This window comes from Macrobrachium nipponense, chromosome 8 (genome assembly GCF_015104395.2).
Source record: "Macrobrachium nipponense isolate FS-2020 chromosome 8, ASM1510439v2, whole genome shotgun sequence".
In the NCBI taxonomy this organism is placed as follows: domain Eukaryota; kingdom Metazoa; phylum Arthropoda; class Malacostraca; order Decapoda; family Palaemonidae; genus Macrobrachium; species Macrobrachium nipponense.
Genome location: NC_087203.1, coordinates 4,351,657 through 4,369,190, shown reverse-complemented (window position 1 = coordinate 4,369,190; position 17,534 = coordinate 4,351,657). Strand labels below are relative to the sequence as shown.

The 17,534-nt window shown below is 38.3% G+C and overlaps 1 protein-coding gene across 4 annotated transcripts in view; it reads left to right on the top strand.

Annotated features, from left to right (window-relative positions):
* Positions 1-577: 577 nt before the first annotated feature.
* LOC135222591 (beta-1,4-glucuronyltransferase 1-like) overlaps positions 578-17,534 on the top strand; it is a 122,080-nt gene continuing 105,123 nt past the window's right edge. For 3 of the 4 annotated variants that reach the window (XM_064260681.1, XM_064260674.1, XM_064260677.1), the window contains exon 1: positions 578-885. The gene's annotated coding sequence lies outside the window, so the exon portion shown is untranslated. The remainder of the gene's footprint in view (positions 886-17,534) is intronic. The other variant, XM_064260676.1, reaches the window with a different exon arrangement.

Below are 17,534 nucleotides of genomic sequence, written 5' to 3'. Positions count from 1 at the left end.
GAGAGTTTACTGATGACCGTCCATCTTTCTTTGCAGTCATCAGTGACGAAAGAACCCCGTAGTAAGGACTCGAGGATTCCTCCATTACGTAGCCTGGAGCAGGCGACGACACCAGCGGCAAAGGAAATACCATTACGCAAGTCCCATTTTCTTTTCTCGCTTGCTGATGTAGTACTTATAGGAGTTCATTTGTAAACGAAAACAGTGAAACGAATTATTTTACATGCATTGTCTGATTTGAACTGAAATAAGTTTTTCAGTATACTGTTGAAAGAATTCCTTGGTGGCCTACACGGAGAAGCTGGTAGGACTTAATTTATTATCTTTTAAATTCGTATTGTACCCATATTTTAATTTCATACATGACGAAATTAAGCTCCGATAAGTTTCGTACTTCCACCAGTCCAGTGTTAGTGGTGAGTGGTGACTTTACCGAAGCTACAAACCGCAGAGGTAAGACCGCGACCCGTAACTGGACTGTGGTGGCCTAGTGCAAAGGAGTCTTCTTTTTAGTCCCGTAGTTTGACAGTCTATACATGCTCTTTGTTATAGTATGTGCTTACCAAGTAAGGTGATCTGAAGGAATTGTTCGACAAGAGTAAATTTGGAACTTCGGTAATAAAATTTAAAATTAGCTGGAAGTATCTGGAATCGTTCCTCCTCCATTGCCAAACATCAGGTGAAAATACCTCAGGTAAAAGTGAAGACAGATGACGGCGCTCAGCCGCGACAGCCGACGGCGGCTTAGTTGTATACAAAAGCTCGGCTGTGACGCTTGTGTATAGTTCGTCCTCGTATCATCCTCCAGTACCATTATGTGGTAGCGTTTTGTGTGGATTGTATTTGCAACGGGATACAAGAGTTATCAGTGCAGTTACAGGAAGGGTAAGGAGATGCTTATATTTGTCCAAGCCACGGTGACGTTACGTGTTGAGTGTAATGTTTGTCTGTCCAGAGAGTGAGATCAGTACTATCCTCTTCTTCACCTCCTCCCCGGAAAAGAAAAAACACTTTGTCTTGAAGGGCAACGGCCGCACCCTTGGTATTTTCACCGAGGTGTTCACACGAACGCACGCTTAAGTCACGGAGTGATTACTTCCCCCAAAATATAACTTTAGTCATTATGCGGGTTGCGTTGAAGTCACCGGAAATAGTAAACGCCTCATCGACATTTCGTGCCTCGATCGAGGAAGAGAAGAAAATTCGCGATATTGACTCACAACAGAAATGTTAGACAGTAGCAGTATTAGATTAAGCCAGCTTTGTAATGTTATGCAGTCTCTGATCGTGGAAGTCTCGTCATTACGAATACATACAGTGATTTCAAAAATTGTTTTGAAATGATAGACAGTAATGTTAAGCAAGGAGAACGGAAACTTTTTATTTATTGATATTATTTATTATTTGTTCAAACTATTAATGAAGGGGGTTTAAATTCACAAACACTCCACCACGGTAGCACGCATTTTGCTCCCCCCATCAAGTTTCGGAGATGAGTTGTCATGCGGTAGGTTTGGTATGCGTTAACAGCCAGTTGGGAAAGAGAAGACGTGTCAAGGTTGATTTTCATCGAGATCTCTTTGAAGGTCACCGGCAAAACAGTGTTGTCTATATAACAAAGACGCGATGCCGATGGCCAGGCGTCCTGATCCTCCTTCCCGATCTGATGGTTGATTTTTTTCCCTTTTATTTATTTATTTATTTTTTTTTTTTTTGAATAGCGAAGAAATAGGTAGTGTAATAACGAATGCTCTCAGATTTAATTTCAGTCCCAGTAATTATAAGTATTCAGCGTTTTGTAACTTGATAGCTGTTGCTTTAAGCGAAATCGGGACTCTTATTATAACTAATAAATAATTACCAAGGGCCTATAGAACTGCAACTGGCAAGGGCCAAAGCTAGTGTGACTAATACAGGATCTGTCGCCGCTTCTTCGACGTACTGCATAGTATGCCATGTCATTCTTGAAGGGTCTCCAAAGGAAAAGGGAGTTCATGGCATATAGCAAGCGCGAGATTTGCCCCGAATTTTGCTAAAAGAGCCAAATTACTTCGAGTATATATTAGAAATTGGCATTGACGCTGAAAGTCATTGCGAGGCATCTTGAACTATGAGTGACCTTTATGGAAGGACACCTCTCTCTCTCTCTCTCTCTCTCTCTCTCTCTCTCTCTCTCTCTCTCTCTCTCTCTCTCTCTCTCAAACACAACAATTATTGTATAAATAAATCACATTGGAATTCCTTTGAGTTCCTCTGTTGTGGGAATATGTTGACTACTGTAAGAAAGTAGGGCTACTAGAATATCTCTTGCTATGTAATGCAAACAAAATACTTTGCATATAGTACAATTAAAGGCTCATTTCCCGACAAGGCAACGCAAGAGTCGCATTGGGTGGGGCCGGGGACGGGTGGTGACCCATGTTTGTAGTTCCATGCTATGACCTATTCAGTGTGAATGAATCTTATTCCTGAAGACTTCATTTGGAGGTAGCAAAGGAGATGACAAAAACGCCACAGACATTCTTAGAGGCATGAACATCAACATATCCTTGGCGGAGAAATGGAGGCAGTCCCTAGACGTGCCGCAACCGAGATTTCACCAGTGCAGGCAATCTTGACCATTATATGACGCGCTTTGTATTCATCATTTCACACAGTTTGTTTCGTTCGTACAGAGACTTCATGCGAGAATGATCCAGTGTTCAAGTAATCAGAAAATCGTCATGTTACGGTTTTATTTTATTTTATCTTGATCTAAATCAGTGGTTCTTAACCTTTTTATGACCCCCCCCTCTAAGAGTTGGTCCTTTCTTTCACGCCCCCCTGGCATCTATAAGTGAAATTCCCTCCCAGAATTAAAGGAGGGAAAAAAGAGAAAGAGGAGAGGTTTCGAGGGACAGGAAGGGAGGTCAATAATGACAAAACATGGTCAGCCCAACGAGCCTAAATAGAGTAGTAGACTGTAGGAAAGCAATATTATAAGGCGATACTTTTGCATTGGTTTATAAACTTCCGAATATTAGTTCCTCACTCCTGTTAAGAGAATGATGAATATAATTAGTTTTTTTTTTTTTCCCTTGGGCTCGCGCCTCTCCTGGAGATACCTGAGGCGCGTCCCCAAGGTTAAGAATCACTGATCGAAAATCTTGCATACTCTTTTCCAGTGAAATGAAACGATGCAGTAATGAACGTGAGAACGCGGGACCGACACACTTGCAGACGGACGGGATGGAAGGAGGCAACCGAGGGATTGAACGGTGCTGGAGGAGGGGGGCTGGGGTGGTGGGGTGGGCGGGAACAACTGTTGACGTGTTTGAGGGTGACATTGAAACACCTGCAAATCCCTATGTTATAGTGCAGCCCATACTTTTGGACTTATTTGACAGGTCAAGTTCAGGTTTCAAATGCTCCATTTTTCCGTGGCCTTGTTACGCCGATCGATAGTTAGCCGGGTCAATCATAATACCACCAAAATTTCAGACACACAAATGCGAGTGTGAACTTAAATAATCATACCATACAAAGATACGTTTATGTATACCGGCTTTGGTAGTGTATGATTTCTTTGGCAGCACGCAGGAAAGTTTGGCAAATGGTCAGCAAGCGGTTAGTAAGCGCAGAGAAATTTAAACCAGGACTTGCATCTGATTTAGGACGCATCTCGACTCGTTGTTTGAGATTAAGCTGGCCTTGTGCCAGCACGGGCTCTTGCTCGTAGAGCAGCCCGTAGGATCTCGACTCGTATTTGTAATGTTTATGTATATTGGTTTTTAGTCCCAAGCCTATCTGTGCCGTGATCGGTGTTTATCATGGTGGCCATAAAACTTCTTCAATATGATCTCTATTATTACTTTTTAAATTCAGATTTCGTTAAGGTTGAGAGCAATTCCCTCCAGGTTACTAAAAAGTTGAGAGCAATTCCTTCAGACAGCTGTCATACGCAAAAGTTGATAAAGGGTCCTTTAGTTAATGTCTGGAAGCCAGTCTTATGCCTGTGTATTTTTCATATTTTCCAGTACTTTTTATTTCCTTTACTTTTATATACACTCAAATAAATGCACACATACACACACACACACACACATATATATATATATATATATATATATATATATATATATATATATATGCAACTGTAATAGCAATAATACCCTCTTAACTTCTTGAATTCTTTGCTCTTTTTTGGATACGCTTGTCACTACAAAGCATGAAGATCCAAGTTCAAAGAAATATTTTGAAGAAATTGTGCTGTCCGGTACCGGGAAACGAACCCAGGTCACATAATCACAAAGAGGTCACGTTGCCGACCTGACCACGAGAAAGATTAAAAGTCTACTTCCTCGCATACATACATATACTCTTTGTGATTATGGAACTTGGGGTTTTCAAAATATTTCTTTGAACTTGGATCTTCAGGCTTTGTAGTGACAAGCTTTTACAAAAAAAGAACAAAGAATTCAAGAAGTTAAGAGGGCATTGTGGCTATTATAGTTGCATATGTATCTGGTAAAAAAGTGACCTGTAGATTCTACATTATATATTATATATATTATATATATATAATTATATATAAATATATATATATATATATATATATATATAGATATAGATATTATATACATACATATATATAAATATAATATTATATATATATATATTATGTATATATTCTATTACAGTATACGCATATATATTAATAATCTATATATATATATATATATATAGATATATATATAGTATAGATATATATATATATATATATCGTATATATATATATATATATATATATATATATATAAGATTATAAGATATATATATATATCTATATATATATATATATATATATATATATATCCTATATATATATATATATATATATATCTATATATATATATCTATACATATCTATCTATATATATGTAATATATATATATATATATATATATATATATATATATATATATATGATATATATATATATCTTATTATCTATATCTATCTATATCTATATATATCTATATATATATATATATATTATTATACATATGCATATATATATATATATATATATATATATATATATATTATATATATATATATATATATATATATAGAATCTACAGGTCACTTTTTTACACACACACACACACACACATATATATATATATATATATATATATATATATATATATATATATATATATATATATATATGTATATATATATATATATATATATATATGTGTGTGTGTGTGTGTGTGTGTGTGTGTGTGTTGTATGTAAGGCGGTACCAACAACCATGTTTCCAATTCCTCCGGTAATTAAATGTAAGTTTTCTGTCTGCCAATTCTGATAATTAATGCTAGTAAGTAAAAGGTCGAGAACTGGGTCATTGTAGTAAATAAGGAAGTAATATAACAAAGCGATAGTGATCTTTTCAGCTTCTCATGAGGACCCTGATTCTAGAACAGAGTTTACAAGGGAGCAGTCTGTATACCCAGCCCCTGGTATTTCGTGTTGAACCATTTTCTCAATTTCATACCTTCCACAACATAAAATACCGGGTATTTTATATTGAAAACATTGTTTGTCGACCATGAATCTTAAGAGACTAGATCGCCTGACTAGCAGGTGTAGCAAATCCTGAAATAGAACATCATGCTTCTGGGGACATGAATGTGTGTTGATCTTTGAGTGAGGTGTAATGATGACTTTGGAGAACGAAGCATTGGTTAATAAAGTAGTAGCTGGTGACTTTAGAGGGCAGTAGGAGGACCATAGATAGGCCTAACAGAAATATTTCTCCATTTGTCTTTTGTACATGCTGTTGATGTGTTATATTTTCTGAGAAGAGTTTGCGTGGTTTCCTTTCATTTCTGTTGTCTTGATAAGATTTTTTCCTCAATTCGTTTAGCTGACTGGATTGATTTTATTTTTTCCCTTTTATCATCATCCGATTTCCTGTTGATATCATACATCAAGCTTATGGGGACCTTAATCGCTGTTGTATGACCTGTGGCACCTGGAGACGCTCTACCCAAATACCAAATCTGTAGAAGTCGAAGAGCTTTGTACCCAGGCTGGCAAGTCTCTTCGATTCACGATCTTTCCTTGCCAGTTAAGCATCCTTGTTTTAATGCCTTGTTAGTAACAGCCAGATCCAGCCAACATCGGCCGGGTAATTTTTTAAGGTTGATGGAAACAGTAATTACTACGTAGCATAATAGCATCCGTTTATTATCTTTTTGTTATTGTACCATTTCCTTCGTTTTCATTTTTGTTTGCTGTTGGCATGTTGTCAGTCTTTATCTTTCAACTGGGATATGGATGCCTGAAATGACATTAATACTGGTGTTGCATATAGTAGGTTTGTAAGCTTGTTTAAATATGCTAGTAGGAGTAGTTATATTCAAAATTTATAACTATTATTATTATTATCATTATTATTATTATTATTATTATTATTATTATTATTATTATTATTATTATTATTATTATTATATAAAGCTGATGGAAGAAGTATTCGTTGACTGAAGGGTTTCTCTCTTCTTCTTCCTTCGACGTATTAGTCCCACTGTATAGCAGGGTCGGCCGTTTGAGTCAACTTTCTCCATCTATTTCGATTCCTTACATCTTCTTACCCAAGTCCCACCTCACCCATATCCCTACTCCCCACATCCATCCATCCATCTGATCTGCTGACGGCCCACACTCCTTCTCCTCAGCACTGGCATATTCTTATCTGCCTTCATTGGTTCCACCTCCTGTCTTCTTATTACATTGCAATAGGATCTCAGGCGAGCTTCCCTAGCCTTCTCCTTTACATTACATATATCACATATTCTTACATCTTGACTCTTCCTCCTTTCCAGTAGTGATATTCCAGCAATTCATCTTACCATCCTCATTTCAGTTCTTTTCAATATTCGCTCTTCCTTCCTCTTAAGTGCCCAAGTTTCTGCCCCATATAGCAGTACGGGCCTGATAACTGTTGTATAGATCTTCATTTTGAGCCTTAATGGCATTTTCTTGTTTAAACAACCCCAGTTACTTATCTCCATTTTTGCCATGCTTCTCTCTCTCTCTCTCTCTCTCTCTCTCTCTCTCTCTCTCTCTCTCTCTCTCTCTCTCTCCCCACATTGCTTTCTCAGTACCTCCTCCCTCTGTTGTTATTGATCCCAAGTAGTTAAAATTATTGTTCTGTTTTAGCACTGTACCATCTTCCACTTGAATGTTTACTTCTTCATGTCCTTCTCTAAAATTAATCATTAGTTCTGTCTTTCCAATGTTTCCATGCTAAAAACCTTACTTACAGTTCTTCCATTTTCATCTTTAATAATTCTTACCTCTCTTACATCCTGCCAGTCTTTTCCTCTCTGTAGATTATCTTTTCTTCCTCAGGTGTTCCCATCATCTCATACCATTCTCTCCTGGCTTCTCCCTTTGCAATCGCTACCACTCTCTTCGTTTCCCCCTTTGTCCATATGTACTCCTCTCTTGTTTGGTGGTCATCGTCTTCCCACCCTCTTCTGGCTATACTGTTTCCCTTCCACTATGCTTCTTTTTCTTGTTGCTGTTTACCACTTGTCCTCTCACACACCTCTGCTGGTATACCACAATCTCTTTCAATATCATCCCATATCTCCTCAGGAGATTCTGACTTTCTGCTTACAAATGTCTCTTCTGGCTCTTGCTGCTGCTGGTATACCACAATCTCTTTCAATATCATCCCATATCTCCTCAGTAGATTCCGACATTCAGCTGACAGATGTCTCTCTTCTGGCTCTTGCTGCTGCTGATATACCACGATCTCTTTCAATATCTTCGAACTCTTTTTGCTTTCTCCCCCTTCAGCTTCCAAGATTTAATCCTCCTATTGCTGGTTGGGGCTTTTCTTGTCCCTATTGCTTTCACCCGGAAATCTGATACCCAGTTTATGCTGAGCTACAACAGATTCATTGGAATAACCTTACGATCCATAATGATTTTCTTGTCTTTCTTCCTAACCAAAACATAATCAATTTGTGTCTCATTTTGTCCACTTTTCTATGTTACCATATGACTTCTTTTCTCGAAATGTGTATTCAAGACTACCAGCTTCTGCTAATTCCAATAATCTTTCACCTTAATGGTTTTTTCTTCCAAAACCTCTTCCCCCATGTATTCCTTCGAAACCATCAGGACTCTCACCTACATGAGCATTCATATCCCCAGATAACACTAGTAGTTCATTTCTTGGAGCTCTTTCGATATATTCTTCTAATTTCCTTCTGAATTCCTTCATCTATTCTTCACTACACCATTGTTGAGGGGCGTATACCGAGATGATATGCCATACCTTCTTATCTTTCACAAACTTTAAGCCTTTGAGCCTGTCACTGATACGCTGGGTCTTGGAATTCAAGAAGTGCAGAGCAGTTTGAAAATCGCTAGTACTTGGAAATATGCACTGAATCTGGCGGAGCGTAAAAGGTGCATCATTTTCATAGTTTCTCGGCTTTTTAGTTACTTTTTTTATTTAAAACTGAGAGTAGATTGTGGAACTTTGCATCAACTTCATTATCCCTGTATCGTATTTTTATGAAGTCATGATTTTCGTAAACATGGCCTAGCTATAGAAATTCACGTTCAACATAGCTAAAGTTCATTATAATATTTGTTTTTTTGTACAAATATTAAAGAGAACTAGAACAATTTTGAATGCATGGGCATCCCAAAAGCCCACGATTATTGCACGATCACGGAATGCAACATTTATATTGGAATCATTATTCTTGGGGAAATGATGAATTTGGTCATGACGAGTATATGAACGTGAAGTGTTTCGCGAATTCTAGATGACGTCGTTCTGAAGGAGATCGACAAGATGGAAGGATAAGTCGTTGTGTTGTAGGGTCCTGATTGCGGTCATGAGCTGTGCTGTTTTTTTGGATGACACTTTTCGCCTCATGGTCATCTTGACTTTCTCCACCGTTGGGCTGTTCATCACCATTACCTTCGCTCGTCATCCTTTCTCTTTTTGCGTACTATATGCTTTTCTTCATTTTCATCACTTTTTCCATCTTAAGTGTTCGGTTTTTACATCTGCGTTTTTATATTTTCCCGTTTATTCTGAGTTCAAATTTGTCATCTGCCACATCGAATGCATCTCCAAGCACTATTTCAAGCGCTGTAGAGTTGCGAGGTTAAAGGGATCGCGCCGTCGTCGCCATCTCAAGCAGCGCCACCATAGCAGAGCTCTCGGGGCGTGATCTTGCGTCCTTGTACCTTTATTAGGTATTTCCTTTGACTGACGATGAATTTGACGTTCATGCGCTCTAACTTTCAGGGTCAGCAACATCTGCTGTGTAAAATGATGTGGCAAGATTTCAAAATGTGCGTTGTGCAGGGCAGTGATTCAACGTATTCTCTCTCTCTCTCTCTCTCTCTCTATCTCTCATCTCTCTCTCTCTCTCTCTCTCTCTCTCTCTCTCTCTCTCTCTCTCTCTCTCTCTCTCTCTCTTATTCATCTTCCCCTTCAGAATGCCACCCATTTCTTAGACCTCGACAGAGTTATATGGTTAAACAATCCTAATTTCCCCAGACAATAAGAGATAGCTTATGCATCTCTTATTTATATCATGTCAATATAATGAACGACTAAACCAATTTAATGTATAAATCTACACGTATTTAAGTATTGCCTAATGAATCTCCTGGAAGATATAGGGGCTATCTGAAGGAAGGAGGTTGGATTCCCGTTTAAAGTTGTTCTAGAAAATGATTACGCACTAATTTCAGGTACTTTAGAAATTGAATAAAATAAACCAAAGGAGAGGCAATCAAGGAGTCACCATAAGGAAAGGTTAAACCATTAGACATATATATCGAAAAGAAAAGTCAAGTACAGGAGAACAGCGAGAAAGCAGCCGTTCTTACATCTTCGCCTCAGGACTGCCAGATGCAAGTGCCCTCATCAAACCATCAAAAAGTAAAGAAATTCAGCGCCCAGAATAATAATTCTAATAACGAAGAGCGTAAAGGAAGGCTATACATCTGTCACTAAATGATATCAAACACGACCTTCTAAGAAGCAATAAAGACGCTACAAGGGAGAACTGCAAGAGCAGTTGTTCTATATGACACCTTGGAAGAATGCTTCAGAATATTCATGTACCTTGACTAGAGCCGTGTCTGGTAATCATGGGGTTATCTTCCAACACATTACAGATTCACGCCCAGAGCCCTGAAAGAACACTTTATAAGGACCAAACTCTTCGAGTTTTTGTCAAGTTTGATAAAATTAATTTTCGTATCACAATCAATTTTTTTTATAGCAAAAATCAGCAGTTGATGTCCAGACATTTCCCGCTTACATATTGCCATCCGTGTGTAGCTATAAATTTGCTAATGTCTCCAATCTGAACAGCTTATTCATATCAGACACGGGAACAGGGGCGGGGGAAAACTAACAATGTTTCTTGCTGCACCATTTTCCTAAAACCATTCAAGATCTCCAAGTCAAGTTGAGAAAATGCTTAGTGGAGTTAAAAACCTTTCTAACACACAACTTTATAATGAAGAGATATACCAGCAAATGCAAATGCTTCGTCCGTCCTCAGAGTCCACACTGAAAAAGAGGGCCGAGTGGCTGACACAATGGCACAGGGGCAACGCTGTGGTAGGGCTTAAACAAGCTTCAGTGCCTCTCCCAGGCTTTCTTCTCCTCCCTCTTACACTTCCGAAGCGTCAACTCTTTTCGCTGTTTGCCATCTTATCATCACCTTCCATTAAACACTCTTGATCCGTCCTATCACCCAAGTTACCCTTTTTTACCACTTCTATACACATGCATATACTATACACACACACACACACACACACACACACACATATATATATATATATATATATATATATATATATATATATATATATATATATATATATAATATATATATATATATATATATATATATATATATGTATATCTATATATATATATATATATATATATATATATATATATATAATTATATATATATATATATATATATATATATATATATATATTATATATATATATATATATAGATATATATATATATATTATAGTGAACGGAGAAGCAAGTCACCTAAAGTGATAATATGCACAGGGAGCAGGAGCAGGAACAGACATGGCGAAGTATTACAATTTATTCCAACTGACGCGTTTCATATTCAGCAGAATGCATCCTCAGGGTCTGTATAATAAATAATGACCAATATAAATTAAATCAATTTGAAAATTGTCTAAAACTCATTTACAAACTAGTTAAAATGAAAACCGAAACTTCACATACATAGATAAAAATACACTAACAATTGACAAAACAACACGAGAAATGTAAAGCACATACGTTAATTAAAAGTTCAGATAGAAAGTTGAAATAGATAGATAAACAAATAAATAAATTAGTAAAATACAAAGTTAAAAAATATTTGAGGAATGCTGGGGGTCGACCTACCATGGCAAGAGATAAACAAAAACTAAAAGAATGTATACAAAAACAATAGGCTTAAGAAAGATACAAGGGGGTAGAGGTGATCTGGTTATTCAACTGCGGAACAAGTTGTTTAATGAAAAGACTCTCGAGGATCAATAGTTCATTTGGGCTGGAGGTTTGACCCACAATAATAAAATCATCATATTTAATGTGAACTTTACATTCTTTACTATGTTCATGTACACTGGACTGTTCGGGATTTGATAGTGAACATCCAGTACGGAAACTAATTCCCTTGTGGCAGTCTATGCAAACCCTCATCGTCCTCTGAGAAGAACCCACGTAAATTCCCAGACTACATCTGGGACAAGAATATTCGTACATTATACCAGAGGAGATGAGCAGGCATAAACGATCTTTAAATCTAAACATCGAGCCAATTGTTAGTGGATTAACAGGAATAAGTTTTACCTTTAATGGGCCAAAGTATTTTTACGAAAATCTTACAAAAATACTTTGGCGCATTAAAGGTAGGACAGGATGATACATAAGATTTTACTATTTTCCACAACCCAGTCCATTAAATTTTTATTTATCAGTGATGGCCTTGGTGGTCATGGGCCAGTTCTACAACCTTCTTTTGTAGCTTGCTTGGCACTACTATCCTCCAGTGGGCTATGTGAGCAGGATCTTGTATTCCTTGGGTTACCTGGTAGAGCACCTCTTTTTCTATGAGTCAGTTTGCTTTCAAGTGGTCTGTGACATCCACGGGTCACGCTGTGCATCCAGCAGGATGCGTTGCAGTTAAAGGTCATCTGCTTGGGCTGCTATGAGGTGGGTCTCTGTCTAACTCAGGTGTTGCAGCATCTGCTCCCAGGATTAGGAGAGCATTGGCAGGTACAGGATTTTCTAGGACAGAGTCAATGTGAGACGACTCCCAGAGCCAAAGAACATCAACCAAGGATATTTCTGCAAGGAAAGGATCATTTGGTGGTGTCACTGGCTTGTCATCGGGTTCTCCAACTGGTATGGCTGTCACGCATTGTAGAGGAATTGTAGTGTCCAATATATAAAGTCTTGCCCTAGTAGCAAAGGTCGTCCAGTAGAAAGCACTTCAGTCACCCCGAAACGGTGTTCTCTGGTTTGTGAAGGCACACCATTCATGACAGTTAGACAGACTGTAGAGAGATCCAATGAATGTCCATTGAACCAACACACAAACATTCTTTCATCCTCTCGGACTGTAGCACCAGGAGGGAAATGTTCTCGTGTGGTGAGGCTCAGGGTGGAGACAAGCCGTTGAGGGGTGCTACAGCCACATTTTCTAGACTGAGCCAACTGGTAGGTTTCTGTGAACTAATAGTTGTTTGGACTACTTAAGGTGGGACGTACTTTGAGCAATGCACATATCCACCTGACGTGTCCTTTCTGCTTGCAGTCTCTGCAAGTTTCTTTACTAAAATCCCAGTTGGGTGATTCCCCTGTAGGTGTAGAAGCAGGCCATGAGTGAGTGCCCGAAGTGGCAGGAGTGCTTTGGCTAGGAGTAGTCTTAGTGGAAGAGGTAGGCGTGGTCTTCTGGCTATTTCCGGGTTTGAAGTGACGCTGATCAGTGTGGTGCCCAGTTTTCTTGCAATGATTGCAGGTAAGAAGTTTGGTTGGGATCCCATTCTTAGGTAAGCCTGGTGTTGTGGTATGACTATGGGGTGTGATATTCTTGTTTAAAGAACTGTGATGAGGAAGCTGGGTTTCCCAATCATCAGCTAACTGACAGCATTCAGTGACGGTCATAGGGTGTTTCTCGTATATGTAAGTGGCTAGTGTGTTCAAAGCATAAAGGAAATCTTCTATCTGCATTCAGTGTTCAGTTTTATGGTAGATCCAATCCGTCCAGGATTGACCTGCTTCCTTAGGTAGGTTGCACCAACAGTTTTTTCCAATGTTCAGGCATGATTTTGTATACCTTGTTGACAGTCTTCCTTACTGCTACAAGGTCCCCTTGCTCTGCAGCTATCAAGGCACGAAGTGCTATTAACCCTTTACCACCCATATGCCGGTTCAAGATTAAGGTTATTTTGGCTTCATTGGGTGCAAAATTTTCAAAGACTTTCTGGTATGATCAAGCCATGCATCAGGTTCGTTGTCTGTCCACTTCTGGATGAGTGTGCTCATGCTGGATAAAGTGGAGGGGGTGTGGCATGGCACCGTGGGAACAGATGCGTACACAACAACAGATTCACCTATTCTGCAGTACAGAATTGCACTGTCACTACAAATGTCAAAGCAAACAATGTTCAAGTGGGAATGCTGAGGGTTAAGAGGGTGAATCATTCAGGATTCGATGATATGCAAAATAGAACAACACTTTTGTTTACTTTACACAAGAAAATTACACCACTTCACTTAGGCTACTATGGAGGGTTCCAGGGATGGAAAATATCAGAGAGCAATGGAAACAAAGTAAAAGAATGTTTGCCGAACAATTCCAGATCCAACTGTACCTTTGTCCTGGGGATGAGACGTCTTGATGGTAATACAAGACTTTGAATTTAGTACAAGGGATCTTTGGTGGCTTGGTCACTGGGGGTTTTGAACTGCTTGCCAGCCCTTGACCTCTGTCCTTATAGGCTGCCAAACTCCTGCCTCTTCCCAGTTTCACATGTCACGTTTCAGGTCACGTTCATTGACGTCCAGGTCGCAGGTGTGGGCTGGAAGGTGGAAAATGTATGACAGCACAGAGTTAGACAAAAGGAGTACAATGGAGGGACATTAAGAGTGAGAGAGGCGTTGCTGCCAAGGCAATAGTGGGTGCTGTAGCGAATCGCTAATTGGCGAGTAGGGTTTTCACAACTGAAGTTGGACCACTTTGTGTGGTCCTACATAAAACTTCCACAAAATTTTACATTATTTTAAATCTGAGAGTTTGTACATGCATTCAAAATCAGTGAATGCCTGTAGCAGTATATATTATATATGATATATATTCACACATTTACACACGTACACAAATTGTCCATCTGCTAAGTAAACGACATTGAGACAAAAGGCCTTGCAGTACTCCTTCATTTCACTTTGCTTCGTGGCTTTTGCCTTTATATATATATACATGTATTATATATATATATATATTATATATATATATATATATATACTATATATATAATATATATAATATTATATATCAAGCTACCAAATGTCCTTTAATATCTAATTCGCTCTACCTCAGAATTAATATATTTTCATATATGTTTAACCGAAGAAGAATTTACTCAGTAATAATAGAATTGCCGGGCGACGGGCACGAACCATCCACATCTTCAATTCCAGGACTGGCAGTGAAGCATTAGCCCACCCCGCCACCGCAAGAGGATATAAGTTTATGCCGCCTCCCACCTCAAATACCTGCCATGCTCAGGTATTTTTAGTTTTGGAGATTGCATCAAACCCACCTCGTTCTCAGTAGCGATTTAGTGCTTTTGCCCACACGTAGCCATTATATAAGTCATATCACATTACCGTGATTCATATACATATATCAAGCTACAAATGTCCTTTAATATGTAATTCAATCTACCTCGGAATTAATATATTTCCATATATGTTTAACCAAAGGGGAATTTATTCAGTGATAATAGAATTGCCGGCTGACGGGCACGAACCATCGACATCTTCAATTCCAGGACTGGCAGTGAAGCCTTAGCCCACCCTGCCACTGCAAGAGGATATAAGTTTATGCTGCCTCCCACCTCAAATACCCGCCGCGCTCAGGTATTTTTAGTTTTGGAGACTGCATCAAACCCACCTCGTCCTCGGTAGCGTTGTAGTGCTTTTGCCCGCACGTAGCCATTATATAAGTCATATTATATTACCATGATTCATATACATATATCGAGCTACAAATGCCCTTTAATATCTAATTCGCTCTACCTCGGAATTAATATATTTTCATATATGTTTAACCGAAGGGGAATTTATTCAGTGATAATAGAATTGCCGGCCGACGGGCACGAACCATCGACATCTTCAATTCCAGGACTGGCAGTGAAGCCTTAGCCCACCCCGCCACCGCAAGAGAATATAAGTTTAAGCCGCCTCCCACCTCAAATACCTGCCGCGCTCAGGTATTTTTTGTTTTGAAGACTGCATCAAATATTTGAGGTGGGAGGCGGCATAAACTTATATCCTCTTGTGGTGGCGGGGTGGGCTAAGGCTTCACTGCCAGTCCTGGAATTGAAGATGTCGATGGTTCGTGCCCGTCGGCCGGCAATTCTATTATCACTGAATAAATTCCCTTTTGGTTAAACATATATGAAAATATATTAATTCTGAGGTAGAGCGAATTAGATATTAAAGGACATTTGTAGCTCAATATATGTATATGAATCACGGTAATGTGATATGAATTATATATATATATATATATATATATATATATATATATATATATATATTATATATATATATATATATATACACAGACACAGAAAAACAGTCTCTGCCACATTCATTTTTACCTGTTGATGAAGTTCTTTTACAGAGAAGTTCCTCAACATAACCAATTTTATATACTTACTCAGAAGCTTGTCGCACCATGTCAGACCCACCTACGCACTTCGTCCTTGAACTTTGCCTGGTATTGCATTCGTTCTGTTACCTGTTGGGTATGAAAGCCCTTCTGTCCACTAGCCTCTCTCTTCTATTCCAGCTATGTCTTTCTTACTCCCAACATTTATGTATCATACACTTTACATATCTTTCATCATCTATTCTCTCCTCATGACCAAACTGGGAGACATTTTTTTACCCATATTAAACTTTTGCCATGGTTTCCATGTTTCTTAGGTGTCCACTCTTTTCCACTTCACATTAATAATAATAATAATAATAATAATAATAAATAATAATAATAATAATAATAATAATAATAATAATAATAATCTCCAAAGATTGAACGCTTATTTCTTTATTTCCATTTAACATCCACGTTTCACGGGACGTTCGTTCGAGACCCCCTTCATATCCTTAAATTTCACTTCCAAATCCTTCCATACAACGATTATGTCATCTGGAAACACCACATACGCCACACTTAATTCATAAATCCTACCCTTACCCTGCAAGTTTGATGTATATATCTGACTTGTGTCTTCTCTCTGAGATTTTTATTTACGTATCCAAAGTATGATATTTACCAGCCACAATCATAAGACACTTGTACCAGAACATTTTTTATCATAAATCCTTAATTTACTTGTCTACTGTCTTAATATTTGTGATGGTTTCTCATTAAAGGTTATAATCTCTGCCAATTCTGTCATAAGCTTTTCTAGATTTGTATAACCTAGTGTTTTTTCTTTTACCCTAAGGTTTTGCGCACATCTGTTTCGTGGCAAGCAATTCCCATTGTCATACTTATGACATAATATGTCATCCTTTTTTTTCCGCCCAAAGACTACCCTCAACCTCCCGGATATACAAATTAATATTATGCCCTTGTATTCCGGGTCATTTTCGTTTTATGCAACTGAAAAGTTCTGATTCTTACACATCCATTTGGAACCTTTCCTCAGCCGGATGCGTCTTATCCACCCTGGCCAATCAACCATTCGGTCACACTTTCACGTGCGTCCCACAGCATCTCGCTTGTTGTCAATGAATTTCTTGGCAAATATCTGCTCTTCAACCACTTCCTTGCCCTCCCGGCATCTTTGACGGTTTCCAAAGTATTCTCGAATTTACTCTTCCCCTTCCGCCTTTGCATCATTTGGATCCATCACTCCTTTTCTGTCTTCTTTCATTGTCTCTTGAAAACATTCTCCTTAAGACAGCATCCCTCCATTTGGAACTTTTATTCAAACCATTTACCCCTCATTAGTGCAACTATCTTTTTCAATCCTGAAGTACTTGAAAAGACCCACTCCTACGTTTTCATCATTACCCATGTGTTTATCTTAAACATTTTGTTGACTACTTTATCCATTCTCACGTATGCCTGTACAGGTTTTTCTTGCACTAAGCTTCCCATCTCGTCATCCTACATTGCCTCTTGCATAACAAAATCCACAGTTCTTT